Consider the following 15,897-nt stretch of genomic DNA (forward strand, 5'->3'; position numbering starts at 1 on the left):
CGGAGCGCCGGGTTGTGCCGAATATCGATCAAGCTCCGGGAGCATCGAATGCAGCACTATGCGGGTGTTGTGCAAAGCACAACGTTGGCCACTTAGCCACGCTCTCTTTCCCTACAAAGTCGAAAACAGGAGGTCCGTCCGATGCTTCGGGCAGTGGTAGAGGCAAATTTATTGCTGCCTTTTTACAGCCAGCCCGTACCCTTAAGTCCTTCTCCGCCGGATCCCTTGTTTGGGATGTGGGAGTGTGTCCTTGTGTGTGTGTGTTGATTGCGGACAGCTTGTTGCCCCGAATTCGGCGAAGGTACTGGAATTTTCCAAATAATTTTCCTCATCAAGCACCCGGCACCCGCGCCGTAATTAATTGCCCTTTGTGTAGCCGCTTCGCAGTTGCGGGTCGCGGGACCCGGCGCAAAAAGTGGTCCTCGTGGAGCCCAGCCCAACCCAAATGACCAACGGACCCGTTCCAGAAGTGTCGGAACCGTTGGCAGTGTTGCCGTTCGAGAGCCAAAAGTGGGAAGTGCAAACAACGCGAACGCAAGAACTTATGGTCACCTTCATTCGTCAGGGTGGGGTTTCTGGATTTTTGTTTTTCTCACGCGACCTAACGATCACTTTACGGGCACGATCCTGCACCATATGCAGGTTGCCTTCGAGTGCTTGAGTGCAAGGATCAAGAATTGAAGCGAGCAAACAACAATACGTTTTTTGACACTTTCACCAAACTATTAGGGTATTTTGGTCGTTTGCCGAACGATAGGATTGCATCCAGCTTTTGTGGGATTGTTTTAAGGTGCAGCAGCAGTAGCAATGAAAGAACTTGATTGCAGCCAAATGTAATGGGCAACGGCTTCAGCATTTGGACTACTTTCTTAGTCTCCAGAATGGTAATTTTCATACAATTTCGAGTATTGTTTACTGGGACTTGTGGGGTTTGGATGGGAATTGAGAGTGTTGTTCAGTTTGTTATTTTTATTAAATAGTTAGGACAGTTGGAATGAGGTTTAATAACTTGTTCTCCATTATTGAGCAGTGCATGGAACTTAATTTCTTCGATATGCAAATTATTTGTTTTGCTTTTCATTGATCATAAGAATCCTGTCCGATTAAAGCAGTATAAGCTCCTGGGTATTCTTAGTCATTTCTATATTTTGTAAAGCGCATATAAATTGTGTAAAGTACAAGAATCGCTATACGTAAGATATATCGATCGATTGTTAACAATTTTAATTTTACGCTCGTTCCAAAATTTAAAACATTTTATTATAGCACTGTTCAGTATACTAACGACGCTTGTCATGCTTTTCTAATTGCTCTCTAATTGCCTAATGCTTAGCGTAGAAAGATTGAAAGCTGGTTTAAATTCGTGAACATGTTTGGAACATAAATGCTAAACCGGATGATACGGATTCCTATTCCTGAATCGAACGCAACGAAATTCCCATTCTCTACTCTTGTTCTCCATTCTTTTGTGTTGTATTCAAAAGAAACGTGAGAAGGTTTAACATATGAAAAGATTTGAGATTAGACAATATTAGCCAATTATGCCAGATAGTATCGAACACTTTGTCGATGTTAAGCTTAAGTAGATTTTTTGTTACTTCTGTTCCAGATGATTGAGTCTGTACAGTTGATGAGGGCTGAAGAGAAACGGTTGAAAGCCACGATCTAGCTGGTCGGTGCTGTAGTTCTTGTAGTCTTTAACGTCTTAGCTGTATTTCAAAAAAGCTACTACATTGATTAATCCCAACAGACGGGAAGGTTTATAAGTTTGTCAATATAGTCGAATGCGTAGAATGTTTAAGGACGCAATAATTAAACAAAATTTAATAGCTTTCGGAAAGGGTGACTTCAACAGGTTGTATCGCTTTGTTGCCCAGCGTTACAATTGATGTAGAAATTCCGCCCGAAAAGGGTTGGGTTGACCCATTTCTTACCATCGGGACCAGCCACGTCCACTCGACGAAACGAGCATAACGCTTAAGTGCTCACGGGAACCGGTTCGATGTTGAAACAACACCACATCGGTCACCTTTTAGCCGGCTTGGTCGTTATGTGAAACAAGCGAACTTTACTAATAAATCATAATACAGGGCCACGGTGTGGCACCTGCCGTTGAAAGGACCGTCCCGGATCGGCCAACCGTGGGGACTGAGTCCGGGCTGGTGGGTCCAGGTGCACCATTTCAAACATACCCGTGTTCCGTGGGCCCCGGCACAACGATGATAATTGTCACTCAATTTGAAAACATTTTCCAATTAAAGTTTGCTCAATGCTCCGTGCGCCGAAGAAAGTGGACCCCAGATGACATACAGGGCGCGCGCGCGCGCGGCGGAAATGGATAAAGGATTTATGCGTCCGGGGTTCCGGTGAACTGGTCAGACCGGCGTCCCCTCGGGGACGTCCGACGACCAGCAAACGGTCTAATTAAAAACTCAACTTTAATGACAAAAGTTTCTAATTCTATTGCGTCGTGCGGATGATATGTTCCATCTTGGGCCCGGCCACCGGCCAAGGACAATTGCTGGCTCCTTGGGAGGCACAATCTGCTGAGGGGTCCCATATCTGCTGACGATTCGCAATTGTGAATTTATTAAACTTTTCTCACGATTTGCGATTGCGATTTGCGAATTGTTTCCCGAAAAGGGATTCTAATAACAGTTTCGGAAGTCTTTCGGGCCACTTTCGGTAACAAGCTCATAAAGTATCACAGCTCAGTGCGCACATGCGGATCGAAATAAAAGTAGCACCACACTTGCGTTTGATATTGCGATGTTGGGCCCGTGGGGGGCTTAAGGTAAATCCGTTCCGGTCAGAAGCTGATGTATGAAAGCTTTGCCAGCGAGCTCCAGCCGGCTCAGGATAGAAGGGGTTCCGCAACGCTTGGTGCCCTGCGGCTCGGCGTTATTTTTTCAGTTCGTAATTAACGTGAAAATGAATCCATTTTTGCTAGTTGCGGTTACCTGCCAGGGATCATTCTAAAACCGGCGCCACCCTAATGAGCAGGGCGCCTCTGGCTGACGTCCAGCCACGTATGTGCTAATGATTTTACATTTCAATTACTGACTTTGGCCCAATCCCGTAAGCCGCCGCTAGATCAGTTTCTGGATCCTGCGGGGGTGAGTAGGCAAGCACGCAAATCAAACCCTGACGACCATAAATTCGGTATAATCCTTCAGCGTGTCACTAGTTGGCCCGTGCTGACCACCGGCCAACGGTGGACCAAAGTTTTCAAACGGCCCGTGTGAGTGTGGGATTCAAATAATTTTTGGTCTATTATAAATCCATAATATGGCCATAAATCCTAGCCCCTCGGTGCCGGTGCCGGGCTGCGGTTGTGCTACAACTATCCGGCACTGATCCCTTCCCGGCACACGGTGAGATCCTGGTGATGGCTCACGTCCAACTCCACGTCCGGGCGAGCGGCACACTCATTAAGCACACCGGTTCTCCGGTCGATTTGCCATTTGGTCGATATTTTATACGCCGGACTCGAGGATTTTTGGGCTCCACCGGCCACCACGGACTGGACCGTAGTTTATGCCCGACTGGCAGCGCCACGGATACACCGCCATCAACTGTACATCCCACTGAGCGGATCATTTAGCATCTCTCTCCAGCCACTCCGGCCAGGTTGGCTCGCCGTTTGGGTGAAACTTTTCCGAATCGGATACTTCTTGTTTCTTGTCTGCTCTTCTTGTTATTTCTTTTGCTGGTGGACCGTACCCCCGCCCTGCTGGCGGGGGGGGGTCACTGCTGCTATTTTAAAAATTGCTCCGGACTTTGGTGGCCCACTAAACTGGGTCGGGCGAATATTTTATTCTCAAATAATGCTGTGGCCCCGATGAATTATGTTATCCGGCTTAATTGGTTTTCCTAGTTTGGATTTATGAGCCGAGGCCCTGCCGCATGTGAGTGTGTGTATGGCGTATGCTTGGGAGGTGGCCCCGAAGACACCCGGTGAAACATTACTGGCGCGTTCGAACTTTGGCCGCAAATAATCCCTCTCCAAAAGGAGGGCACACTTTTTTATCTTTCCAATTCGTCCGCGTTTTTTTCGCCTTTTTGCCGAAACTTAATGGTTTTATGCGGTTGCGGGCACTTTTGATTGCGAAACGTTGGATCCACCGAAATTCCGGTGGCCCGACGGGGACGAGGGGCCCGGTAATCTTCATCATCAAGACATGGGGGACACGTACTGCACTACGAGCAACTGTTATGTGCTCGTCCGATGGCTCTTTCGCTGGGAAACCTCACAGCATCCCGACGATCAACTCGACGTGTATTAGTACGACGGTCATGAACTGGTTATATTATAATTTACGTTATCGAATGTCCTCGCCGGGCGTTTGCCGCATAGCCGTCCATCTGTGCGTTGTCCTGTCCCGGAGTCGCAGCAAAGGGAGAGAGAGAGACTGTGTGTACGCTCCCCGAAGTAAGTCAATGCCAAACCAGGGAGGGGCACCAAATGAAGCACTCACGGGACGTGCTGGGAATACGAAGCCCAGCCTGCACCTCGGCCGCTGGCTGCCTTAGTCCCTGGCACGGGCACTGTTTTTATGTTGAGCCAGTTTGCGAAGGTGCTCGATGGCAGAAGAAACGATCTTGGCCATCAAATCGGCACGTTCAATCGAATTATGCGCTGCACAGGGGAAAAGCTCTCTCTCTCTCACTCTCGTATTCAGCATTGATGTGCACGCGAGGGATGGTAAATTTTCAATACTGCGGTCGAGATGACGCTCCCATCCTGGTCCGTTCGCTTAATGTTCCGATAATGGAGCGCCAAAGTGGGACATTAGTGCCGGTGACACTTCGGCCCTGGCCAAGTGCGGCGTTCTGCGATTTGATACTTTTTCGATGAACCTCACCGGCTGAGGTTTAGCCATTTGGCGAAAGCTGGTGACGGTACCCGAAATTGGGTTAAATGATCCATTTTTTGTACTTTTTTTTATCAATTTTTGGAACTGTTTAATGGGATGATTCACAATCCGGCGGAGTGCTCAGGGCGAACCAAGTGAAATGCTTATGTAGTAATGACGAGTCGAAGATAGGAAGCCACGAGTAAAAATGGGGTGAATGTGTTAAATTCATTTGATCGTCAAGGAATGACAACTCTTCCAGTTTGTCAGATCCCTAGGACATTAGGCTATTTATTGGATTCGATTTTTTTGTGATTCGAACTATTTGTGTAACGTGAAGTCTAGCCGATTATTGATACAATTTTTGTTTAAATGAAATTATAAAGTTTAAAATGGATCGCCGCCGATCGTTTGTTGCCATTTTTAAATAACCAGTTTTACTGTGTGAAACATTCAACTTCACTCTGATTTCAAGAGGTCTTCAAAACTTTTGGTTCTTAAACTGCCTCGGCAATCAACTAACTTAGGCCAGACAATAATAGGTGCACTTTTTGTTCACATAACTTTTTTGGCACTCATCCGCTAGATACACCGTAATTACTCTCCATACCGGTGGTCGCAAAAGCAAAGAGCATGTTTCAACTTAACTCTCTTGCTTCACCATCGTTGTTTATGGCCACCGAAACAACTGCATCCGCGGGCGGACGCTCTGTGATTTTCCACTTCATATTTCCATTCCTATTAGTCCGCCGGCTCAGCGCTTCTCAGCTCGCCAGTAACATAGTTTGTCATTCCAGTACGGTGGACCAGTTACCGTAAACAGTCTGGACGGGATACAGTAATTCGAAGCTAAACCGAAAGCTAAGCTCCACCAACGGAGGCAACTCCGGTCACGCTTCCCCGCGCCGGTAGCCGGCTACGCTGCAGATTTCCATTACCGGACCGGACTGCATGCATAAATGCATAAAACGCTCCTGGTACCGTGCCAAACAGCCTTTAAAATAACAAATTTTATGCCGACCGGCAGCCCGGACTGGATCTGGAGCATGGCGCGAAGGGGGCGAAGAAGCGTTCGGCGAAGCGTTGCAGGTGAAAATAATAATAAAAACACACACCGTGAAAGAATATAGCTCGCCAGCCAGGGTTCCGGTGGGTTGCACAGTACGCTCCCGATCTGGGCCCGCGGCTCCCCGCGGGTGCACCGGTCTCGGTCCGGTGCCACCGGTATCGAGGGCTCCCGGTAATCGTCTCTGAAACGCTTCGCTGAGCGCGATGGAGCCGCCTGGTTCCCCGTTCGTTCGGTTAGCAGTTAAAAATATTTGGCTACAGGGCAGGCTACCGGGGGGATTCGCTACCGGTGGAAAAATTGGCGAAGACCCCGTGTGCCAAAAGAGCTCCAGCGATCCAGCTTATTTATTCATTCGCTTTCCTTCAGCGCGGTACGAAAGGTGAGAACGATCTCGGCCGGAACGACTGTTGGGAGGAGCAGAGCGAAAAACCTGACATTTTGGGGAATTTCGCATCAATTATTGATGCACGCTGCTCGTGCGATGGAAGTTTTCTGGTACACACCAAGGGCTGAAGGGCTAAGGCATCGAACGGGGGCCAAGGTCAGCTTACGGACGCGTGCGAGGCACACGGAATAACATACGCGCACAAATAAACCTACTAATCCGGACGGTCCCCGATGATGCTCGCGAGATGATTTTCAAAATTTATGCTCATCGATAATATTTTTGGTTTCTTTTGACAATTGATAAAAACTATCTTTAAAGAATATTATAATCCAAAATACGAAAGACACAAAAAAGGGCGTAGAGATGCGAAACTCGCCCACAGGAGACCTCCAATCTATCAGTGGTGAAGCCCGGCCCTTTGGCTCGGAACAACACAGGAAATGAAAAATGCACCTCTCGTTGGCCTCACGGAGCGTTTTATTAATTTCTCGCCCCTGCTGAAGACCACGACCAAGTAACGGAGCGCAGGGTTCGTAGGGCTTCCGAAGCTTCGCTGAAGGGCCACGGGCTCAACCACGGTCCGTGCGAACGGCTGGCGCCACCCGGTGACGCCAGCTAATGATTATTAAATTTTGTGCGGTTTTTCCACACACTTTGCAGCTTAGAGTGGCTTTAGAAACAACACGAAGGGAAAAAAAAAAATGGCGCACCACTTTGCTCTGCTTGTGTTTTATGTTTCATCTCGCTTTGTTTCAATCAATGGTGGTGCGGCTTTTTTCACAGTGGCACGCCAGCAACTGTGTCAGGGCGACGAGCGTCGCATCACGATGCTCATCAGGATACTCGGTCTGTCGGGGCGCAGTATTTTGTCTCTCGCCCTCTCGCCCCACCGAAACATCCATCCATGCGTTCCGGTGTGGCTTCGTGGTGGGCAGCAACGTTGGCAGGAGCGTTTCGTTTGTTCTTTCTATCGTCTTTCTAGTTACTAACATCAAACAGCAGCGCGGCGAGGCAACCGGCACTGGGGCACACGTACAGCGCACACCAACGCCCGTTTGCGTAGCAATCACCAGGGTGCGGCCCGGGCCGGGTACGACGGCACATGAAAGGGTCGAGTGAAAATTATTGGTTTTTATTGAAGTTTTATCCTTCGTCGCACACAAACACACACGGCTGCCGACAGATTGCAGTTTTCATCGAAGTTGGTGCCACCCCGGTTCTGCAGTCGGTTCCCGCCTCGGCATCAGCCTTCCGAATTTTATGGTGGAGAAAATGCTTCTAAGAACCAGACTTTCGCCCGGGAAAACCGCGTCCACCCGGCTATCAGTCTAGCGCCGTGACCGTGAATGTGTGTGATCGCCGATGTCTCTGCCTGTGTTCGTTGATGCTCCAGGCAACCGTTTCAGGATCGTTGTCTCGCATCACCGGCAACCACCTCTGGCCCAGGCTGGCTGGGCTGCTTTTGTCCGTTCATCTGCTATCTCCCCCACAATAACTGCAATTTCGATGATTTAACATTTTCCACCCTTTTATTTATCTGCCAAATATTATGGCAATCGGGAGATAAAGTCCACCGAGCACAAGGGATTTATTTCTTTCTCCTATTTCAATGGCGACAGGCACACATACTGCCAGCAGGCTCTCTCAAGACCCTGCTGTCGCTCTCTGTCAACTAGGTTAGGTTACGCCTGTTCGAACGAAGGTTGAAGGTTGTCAATGTTATATTGTTCATCCTTTTTTGCCCCATTTTGCTCAGCCTGCAGCTTTGAGACTTTTGGAGGATTACAGCCGATCAAGTGGCTTACGATACCAGTATTGAACCAATAAGTTAAAGGCGAGCGAGTTAGTTCGTTGTATGACTCCTGCTAACATTTAGCAGGGCAAAGAAAACGTAGCCTAGCCCATGCCCTCGCTCGGTATTATCGATTGAATTAATGAATCGCCTGTGCTTTGGCAGCGCATCCGCAACCCACTGACAGTTCCATGCATTTATAATTGGCTTGTGCAAGAACCGTAGAGAAGCGAAAACCGACCGAAATTCGTGTATCTTGATTCCTGTTGTTGGGCCACAAAATCGAACTAGCGGCTGGGAACTTTTTGGAAAGCACTCTCGGTTGACCAACGTCCAGGGTGGTTCGGTGGTTAAATTAAACCTCTTATCGACAACGGCAGCCGTGGCTTTTCTCGGCTTCTGCCCGGACAGGACATTGGAAAGAAAAACGAAACGCATACGGCTGTCTGATTGGCTTGACCTTGGTGTGGAATTCGGGAACGGGAACCATTGAGCAGTTGGGTACCCGGCACCATTCGAATTTAGCAGCAGTCTTTTCGGTGGTGGACGAAGCCAAGTTCGATTCGAATGGAGATGAATCATCGAGGACACCGGGACAGTTCGGAGCAGCAAAAGGACCAGGGCCGTAAGAAGCGAAACGATAAGCACCTGCACGTGCGGAGCAAGTGAAGCAGAAAATTGAAGCGAACGATAGGACGAAAAACACCGAATAGTCGAATCGGGTCTGTGGTCGATCCAATACGTAAACATTTAAAGCCAACGAGTGGGGTGCTTGTGGCCATGACATTGAAATGGAGATCGACTTCGGGGCAAAAACTAACGCACTACGATAAACCGTTCACCGGTTGACGATCCTTCAGACTGAGAAAGAGCATGAACGAACGAGTTTCAATATATGTTATAATGCGAAGCAAATCCTTCTGGTTCCATTTTAATATGTTTCCAGTTTCCACCCAGCACCTTTTCATATGTTTTGGGTCCGGCTCGGCCGCCTTGCGATCAACGCTGTGCAAATTAGAGCGCAACCGGGCAGAAATAATCTCATAAATTCAAACCATGCAGAAAATATATGCTTTCATCAACGAGCGGACACGGTTCATCCTTTTCGGGCTCGTCTAGTGTAGGCAACCCACTACAAAGTTAATAATCCTCTAGGCCTTTCCCAGTGCCTTTGAACCGTCGGGAGTCTTAAGGAAAGGGCCGATGAGCGAAATGCTTAAATTACATACACAAATCATGAGACCGATGAAAGCATACGCACGGCACACAGTTGACCCCTGGGGGCGGTGGGCGATGCACAACGGAAAAAAGGCCGTTGAAAAAAATTCCCAGAACCATCTCGGAAGGTCAAAGCCCAAAGCCAAAAAGGGTCACCCGACAGTCGATTAATTTCGTCGATCAATGCTTTGATGTTGGCGCGCTTGGACCGGCAGCGATCCCCGTGCCGAAGATGTGTCTTTTCTTCGTCATTTTCACGACGCCGAATGTTATCTCCGGTTCGGAGCGCCCCTGGCTGCCGGCGGCAGGGTACTTGTCCATGGACCGATGATGGACCATCATCGGTCCAACGGGTGACAAGGGTTTCCGGGTGCTGCTGGCAATGTGATGAACGCACGAGCGGAGGTCGAAAAAGAAAATGTAACTGTAGATATATTGGGCCAAATCTCACCCTCACCCTTGGCAGCGATTCGTTTGATGTCACCCAGCGGCCGCGGCCGCGACAGCCGGCGAACTCGCTCGAAAAAAAAGCACAATCGGCTCGTGGCGGGCCGGTTCCGGCCCAACGGGACCGGTGCGGAGGAGTTTGGTCCGGTGAACGGGGTTTTCTGCGAAGAAACAAACCTTTCGGGCCACTTTTGGGTTGTCCAGTTTCATTTATTTACAGCTTCTCTTTTTTCGCCGATGAGCTCTACCCTCGCAGGACCTCTTTTTCGCCGGTCCTGGAAATTCTTCACTTCTTTTCATGTTAAAATCGATTTTTGTTTCAAAGTTTCGAGTGCCTTTCGGAGGGGTTCTCGGAAGGGGCTTTGCTCGTGAAGTGGGCAGTAAATAGCTCATGTTTCGGACTCAACCCTCAAGCCTGTGCATCGTTCTGAAGAATGACATTTTATTTCAACTAATGAAGTTGTGCTAATGGAGAATCGGCACAAAGACTAACACGAAAGAGCGTATTAATACTGACACTGATAGTTGCTTATATATTTTTGGAGAATGATGCAATACAGTGAAATAATAAAAATAGAATTAACAAAGTAAAGAAAATTGTTCAAGAAAAGAACGTTGCAAACGGCTCAGGAATTTATACATCAACATCAGTAATTAAAAATCGGATATGAGTAGATACTAAACCAATAATGTAGTTCATGGTCCCGGAAGATCCTACGTTACAAGGTTAACTAGGTTCCAAGCTGAAGGATAATAAAGCTTTAGAACGTAGAAGATTGAATGGACCTCTATTGTGAACTTAACAACAACACTCAAACTCATGTCGAGGTCTTCCGTATGTCGTCTTCGGGAAACACATCTTTACTATCAACTGGGCAAATAAACTGCTCACGGAAAGAGCGCCGTAAGTCCAGCCAGTGGCGCACCAGCCCTTCCGGGAAACGGAAGTGCATCTGTCAACAAGTCAACGGCACCGCCACGTCGGCCACGAAAGTGAACGATAAAAACTCCACCGAGAACCGGTCCGTGTAGGGTTTATGCATGGAAAGTTACGGCGTCGGGAACGAAATCATTTTGATTAATGCTCGATTCGGAAAGCAAACAATTCCCGAAGGCTTTCGGCTCCTGCAAGGCCCTCCGTTTGGTCCTCTTGCACTAGAAAACCTTAGTACAGGGCCACGGCCCGTAAAACGTGAAGCACATAATAATAAAGCGGTAAATTTGTTGCGAAACCCATAAAAGATTACGCTAAAATATGTGTCTCAGGCCATGCGCTGTCCGACTCTCAGGACGAAGAATTATGCGGTTGAGTGGATGTAGCGAACTCAAATTTACAATGCTCCCCCGCCGGAGTGCCGGTGCAATTTTGAGGCATTAGTGGAAGCCTAGGCCATTTTAAGGCGCTTGCGTTGCATGGTCACCGGTTAAAGGCCTTCGTTGTGCTTTCTTTTCATTGGCCGCTTTCCAGAGGATCAGGGAACTTCCATCGCGGCGGGGCGATCAATCGCGCTCACTTCTTTGTGGGCCAGCACGGCGATGAGTAACATGTGCCTTACGGTGCCCGTTTCCGTCGGTGCTATCTGGCCACCAGTTCCGTCCGCTTTCATTAAACAAATAACAGTCATGCAAATGGAGCTAACATGCCCGTTCGAGGCGCATTACGGCACACAGTTGAAAAGTTCGCTCGGTTAAGCGCCAGCCAGCGTCGGAAAAGCGACGGCAGCCAAGCAGCACTCAAACAGGAAAATCCTTTCCAAAGTCGCCATTATTGCAGCGGCAGGTACTTACGCCATCCGGGAGCACCGTGAAGAGCCATTACATTAGATAACCCGGGCCAAGGCGAACAGCCGCACACCTAACCTCTTTTATGCTCGCACGTCTTTATAATGAGTGGAAACATAATTGCAATCTGACAGAGCGTATTTTCCGAGAGATTGTTTTTTTTTCGTCGCTTCGCCCCGGTATTTTCTGTGCCCACCCACCAACCAACGAAATTTCCGACCAAAAGGAAGCGTAACATTTAGCATAGAAGCACGCTCGCAAGTGGCCCTTGGGGTTCCTGGCTATGGCGGAAAATGGTGGTGGCACAAAACCGTACCGGCGAGGTGACGCCATCCGCGAGTGTCATGCTGGCGCCGGAAAAGCGTGCCCCCACCGCACCCGCCCGCTCTTTTGGCAGCCCACTCGGCGCTCGGGGTGGGATTATGGTTCGCTTACACGTCTTCACACTTTCCGCCGCCCGGACTTTGGGAGGTTTTTTTTTCTTCACCCACCTCGAGGAGCTGCCACCCGCCCCCGATAAGGACACCGACGGCCCACTTTCCGGCCGGAGCATAGGATTACACCAATTATAACCGGTCTAACGGTCGAATGGAAATATTAGTGAATAAAGTAATGGCGCCCGAAATGTTGTTTCCACTTTGCTTGGCCTCATTTTTTTGCGCGCGCACTCCCGGTACGTTCCGTCCTAGGGCACGGTGGTGTGTGACCCGCACACACACACATACACAAGAGCGCGTACGTGTACCTGGCGTGTGCTGGCGAGCGTTTCATTCAGCACGTCGGACGCTGGCTGGACGAACATTGTCGATTAATTATGAGTTTCACTTCACATAAAATTTTATCGCACATCGTCGCCGGTCCCCGGTACGCCGGTATGTTAGTGAGCCCCCGGCAGTGTCCGATTTGACCGCCTTTTTTTCTCTGATGGCGCATGGAAGCACTAAAAAACAGGAGTGCCGTGCAACAGGACAAATGGTAATGAGGACCTTTCCTTCCGGGACCGTCACAGAGCGTGAATTACATTACGCAACACGCGCTAGATTGCAGCGCATGAGTGGGAATTAAATATTTCTAAGCAAGAAAAAACTTCAACTGTAATACGGAAAAATGGACAATGAATTTGAAGTGGGGAATTGGAATCATTTGACATTGAAGCCAATTAAAGATGAAGCTAGTTAACATCAGTTGATGCTTACTCTGTAAAACTAAATATCTAAAAAGTCTTGGCCTTTAATAGAGATAATTTTAATGTTCTGTTGCTTTCTGTAACAATGTGGTTTTTACGAGCGGGGATGTACAAGGTGCGTTTCACGGAAAACAGGACTTTTTCAATCGGGACATTTCGGGCAGCGCTATCTCTTGGTGAGAATGTGTGTTGGTAAGCACATCCTTTCCCAACTTCCAGTAAAAATTTGATGACATTTCATCCATTGGAAGTCGAGTTATTGCGTTTTAAGTGACAGTATGTTTGTGTCATCGGTACAAAAATGAGCATCGAACAAAGAGCCAATATTAAGTGTTGCTTTAAACTTGGTAAAACTTTTACCGAAACGTTTCAATTGATGAACCAAGTGTATGGTGCTGATTGTTTATCCCGTAGCAGAGTGCATGCCTGGTTTAACCGATTCAAAAACGGTCGGGAGGACCTAAATGACGACGATCATCCAGGCCCGGAATTTACCGTGATCACGCCAGAATCCATCGAAATTGTGCGTGACTTTGTCAAATATCAGCCAAAATCTTCACTGTCACTTACTCTCATTTATGGAAATGGAATTGGGCATCTCCAAACCATCAATTTATCGCATTTTGACGGAAAAACTGGGCTTCCGGAAGGTGTGTGCAAGGTTTGTTCCGCACAAGTTGACTGACGACCAAAAATTGCTCCGAATTCTTTTGACTCTTTTTGACGAATTTTTGACTAAAAATTACATTTTAAATATCAATCACTCCCAGTATTCGCCGGATTTGGCACCTTGCGACTTCTACCTCTTCGGAAAAATGCATTTGCCCATGAAAGGCCAGCGATATACGGACGTAAATGCCATCCAAAAGGCGTGTACCGACATCCTCAAAGCGATCCCTCTGAAGGACCTAAAACACTCATTTGAAATGCTTTTAGACCGCGCAAAAAAGTGTATTGCATCCGAGGGAGATTATTTTGAATAAATAAAAAAGAATTAGCCCAAAAACATTTGTTTTTAACTTCATTTTTAAAAAGTCCTGTTTTCCGTGAAACGCACCTTGTAGTAGCAACGACGAGCGCTATAGACTGCTCTATCGACGAGGCCAATTCAAGTCTGGAATAGCAAATTGTGCATTAATTGAGTTTAAATTTAGACAAGGAATTGCCGGAAAGCGATAAGTAATCCCAACCATTTTTGTAATCCTTTTTACGTTTCGTTCGATTACAAATAAGTGATCAAAGGTATTGGGCTACTCTAAATTGTAATTCAGCTAAACTTGTAAGTAGTTAGAGCTCAAGTCAATAAATCAGTTAAATTTGTTTCACGAACTCGGCTAAAACTATTTTCTACGTATTCTTTCACGGGCCGTCTGGTCGCTTCAGCAGACACGTTACAGAGCTCGATTTTTTATCGATCGAACTGGCCGGCAGAGTTTTGCGCATCTTCGGACCGGTTCCGTCACAATAAGCTCATAAATTAATCCTGTTTTCTTCGCTTTTCTTCACTTATAAAAGTCACTTGTTTCCCTGCCGACCCGGGAAATGCGCTCGGAGAAACACCATTATCGTGCCCGGTAGCCGGTGAAAGCATCGAAATGACTGGAATCAATTTCCATCCTGCCGTGGCCTGGCCCGGCAAAGCGAAGAGTTGCGAACAGGGGAGCCCTTGGGACAATCCCATGATTCGTTGGAAGCTTGCCCTGCACGTTCCGGGGCTCCGCAATTCAATCTGGACTCCAACTTTATCCATCCGGTGCCGGACGCGACAGTTTCCCTCCGTCCAGCCCGGGTGGGACTTCCCGGGGGGCCTTACTGGAACGTTACTTGGCTGCTACTATCTTAATCCCGCCCAGTGGCGCAGCTGCCGATGCCACAGATTACGTCACCGGCCATCACCGAGACCGGAACAGTAGTGGCTCGAGCGCTTTTAATTAATTATGTCGATTGAGCGGTCTTCCGATGCCGACACCCCGGAGCTCTTTTCCGACGCTTTTCAACGGCGAGCGGGTGGGCTTTAAAGAACACAATTCGAAAGTACAGCGTGAGGTAGAAGTGATTAAATTTTCTGAACTACTTTTTAACACTTCCGATCGGATAAGAATCTTTAAACGGTAACGGGTGATGGAGATGTTTAAACTACCTCTTCTGGATGCTGCATCACACCGCAAACCACCACAGGATATCCTCTCGCCTTCCGCTTTCCCTCTCCGTTGACAGACGACAGCCGGATATAAAACGCCGGAAAGTATGCAATCGAGCAAGTGAACTAATTTGAATACGATTCCGCACAATCCGTTCGATTGGATTTCCCAAGTACCTGTAAATAGAAAACAGAAATCAACCGGTTAGGGTCTGTCTGCAGTATCGATTGGTTGGTGGTGGGGACTTCGACTCTCAACCACTGCTCCAGAATTCAGGCATAATCTGTCGCCTAACACAATTACACAGACAAGCGGTGTCGGGCAGTGGTTGGTGAGCGTAAGGAGGTGGAATGATTACAGTCGGGCGGCCGTGCGGTTTGCCAGAGTAACGAGGCTTATCGGGGGTTCCGGGTCCGGCAGAGTGGCAAACCAACCCTGGGCGGGGTGGAGTTCACTCCGGTGGTCCGACATCTTTTGTTGCCGGCATCTTTTCTCGTCCTTTGCGGTGGACACCGGACCAATCCAATGGCCAGGCCGTTGTTGTGCTAGCATAGGTTTGCTAGCTCGTTGGAGACAAGACCGGTGGTTCTGGCCGGGGTCTGATGTGTTTGCTTTTCGAAACGGAGAGATGGTGCTCTGGCTGCGAACTCCTTCGTTCGCCAAAGGGGACCGTTACCAGCCATGCTCGAAGCATTGTCGCAAGGAAGCACTTCGACAACACCTCGATGAGACAGCGGGCGCTTGCCCTGTCTTCCGTGTCATTGGGTCTTCCTCAAATATTGGCTGTCTCACAGAATTTCTTCCCCATTGCCAGGATGGTTGTATTGTGAATGAATTATTGCAATGCAATTTGTGGACTTCAAACCAGCCGGTTGACAACGTTGAGTGGAGAAAACTTATGTACATCACAAAACGTTCACATCTATGCCAAATCTGTTTCCGATGCGCTTGAACAATTGTTTTGTTAAATGAACATTTTATCATTGATAATGAAAGCGTTAATGTTGCATTTTTCTTT

The sequence above is a fragment of the Anopheles bellator genome, chromosome 1, assembly GCF_943735745.2.
Source record: "Anopheles bellator chromosome 1, idAnoBellAS_SP24_06.2, whole genome shotgun sequence".
Taxonomy (NCBI): domain Eukaryota; kingdom Metazoa; phylum Arthropoda; class Insecta; order Diptera; family Culicidae; genus Anopheles; species Anopheles bellator.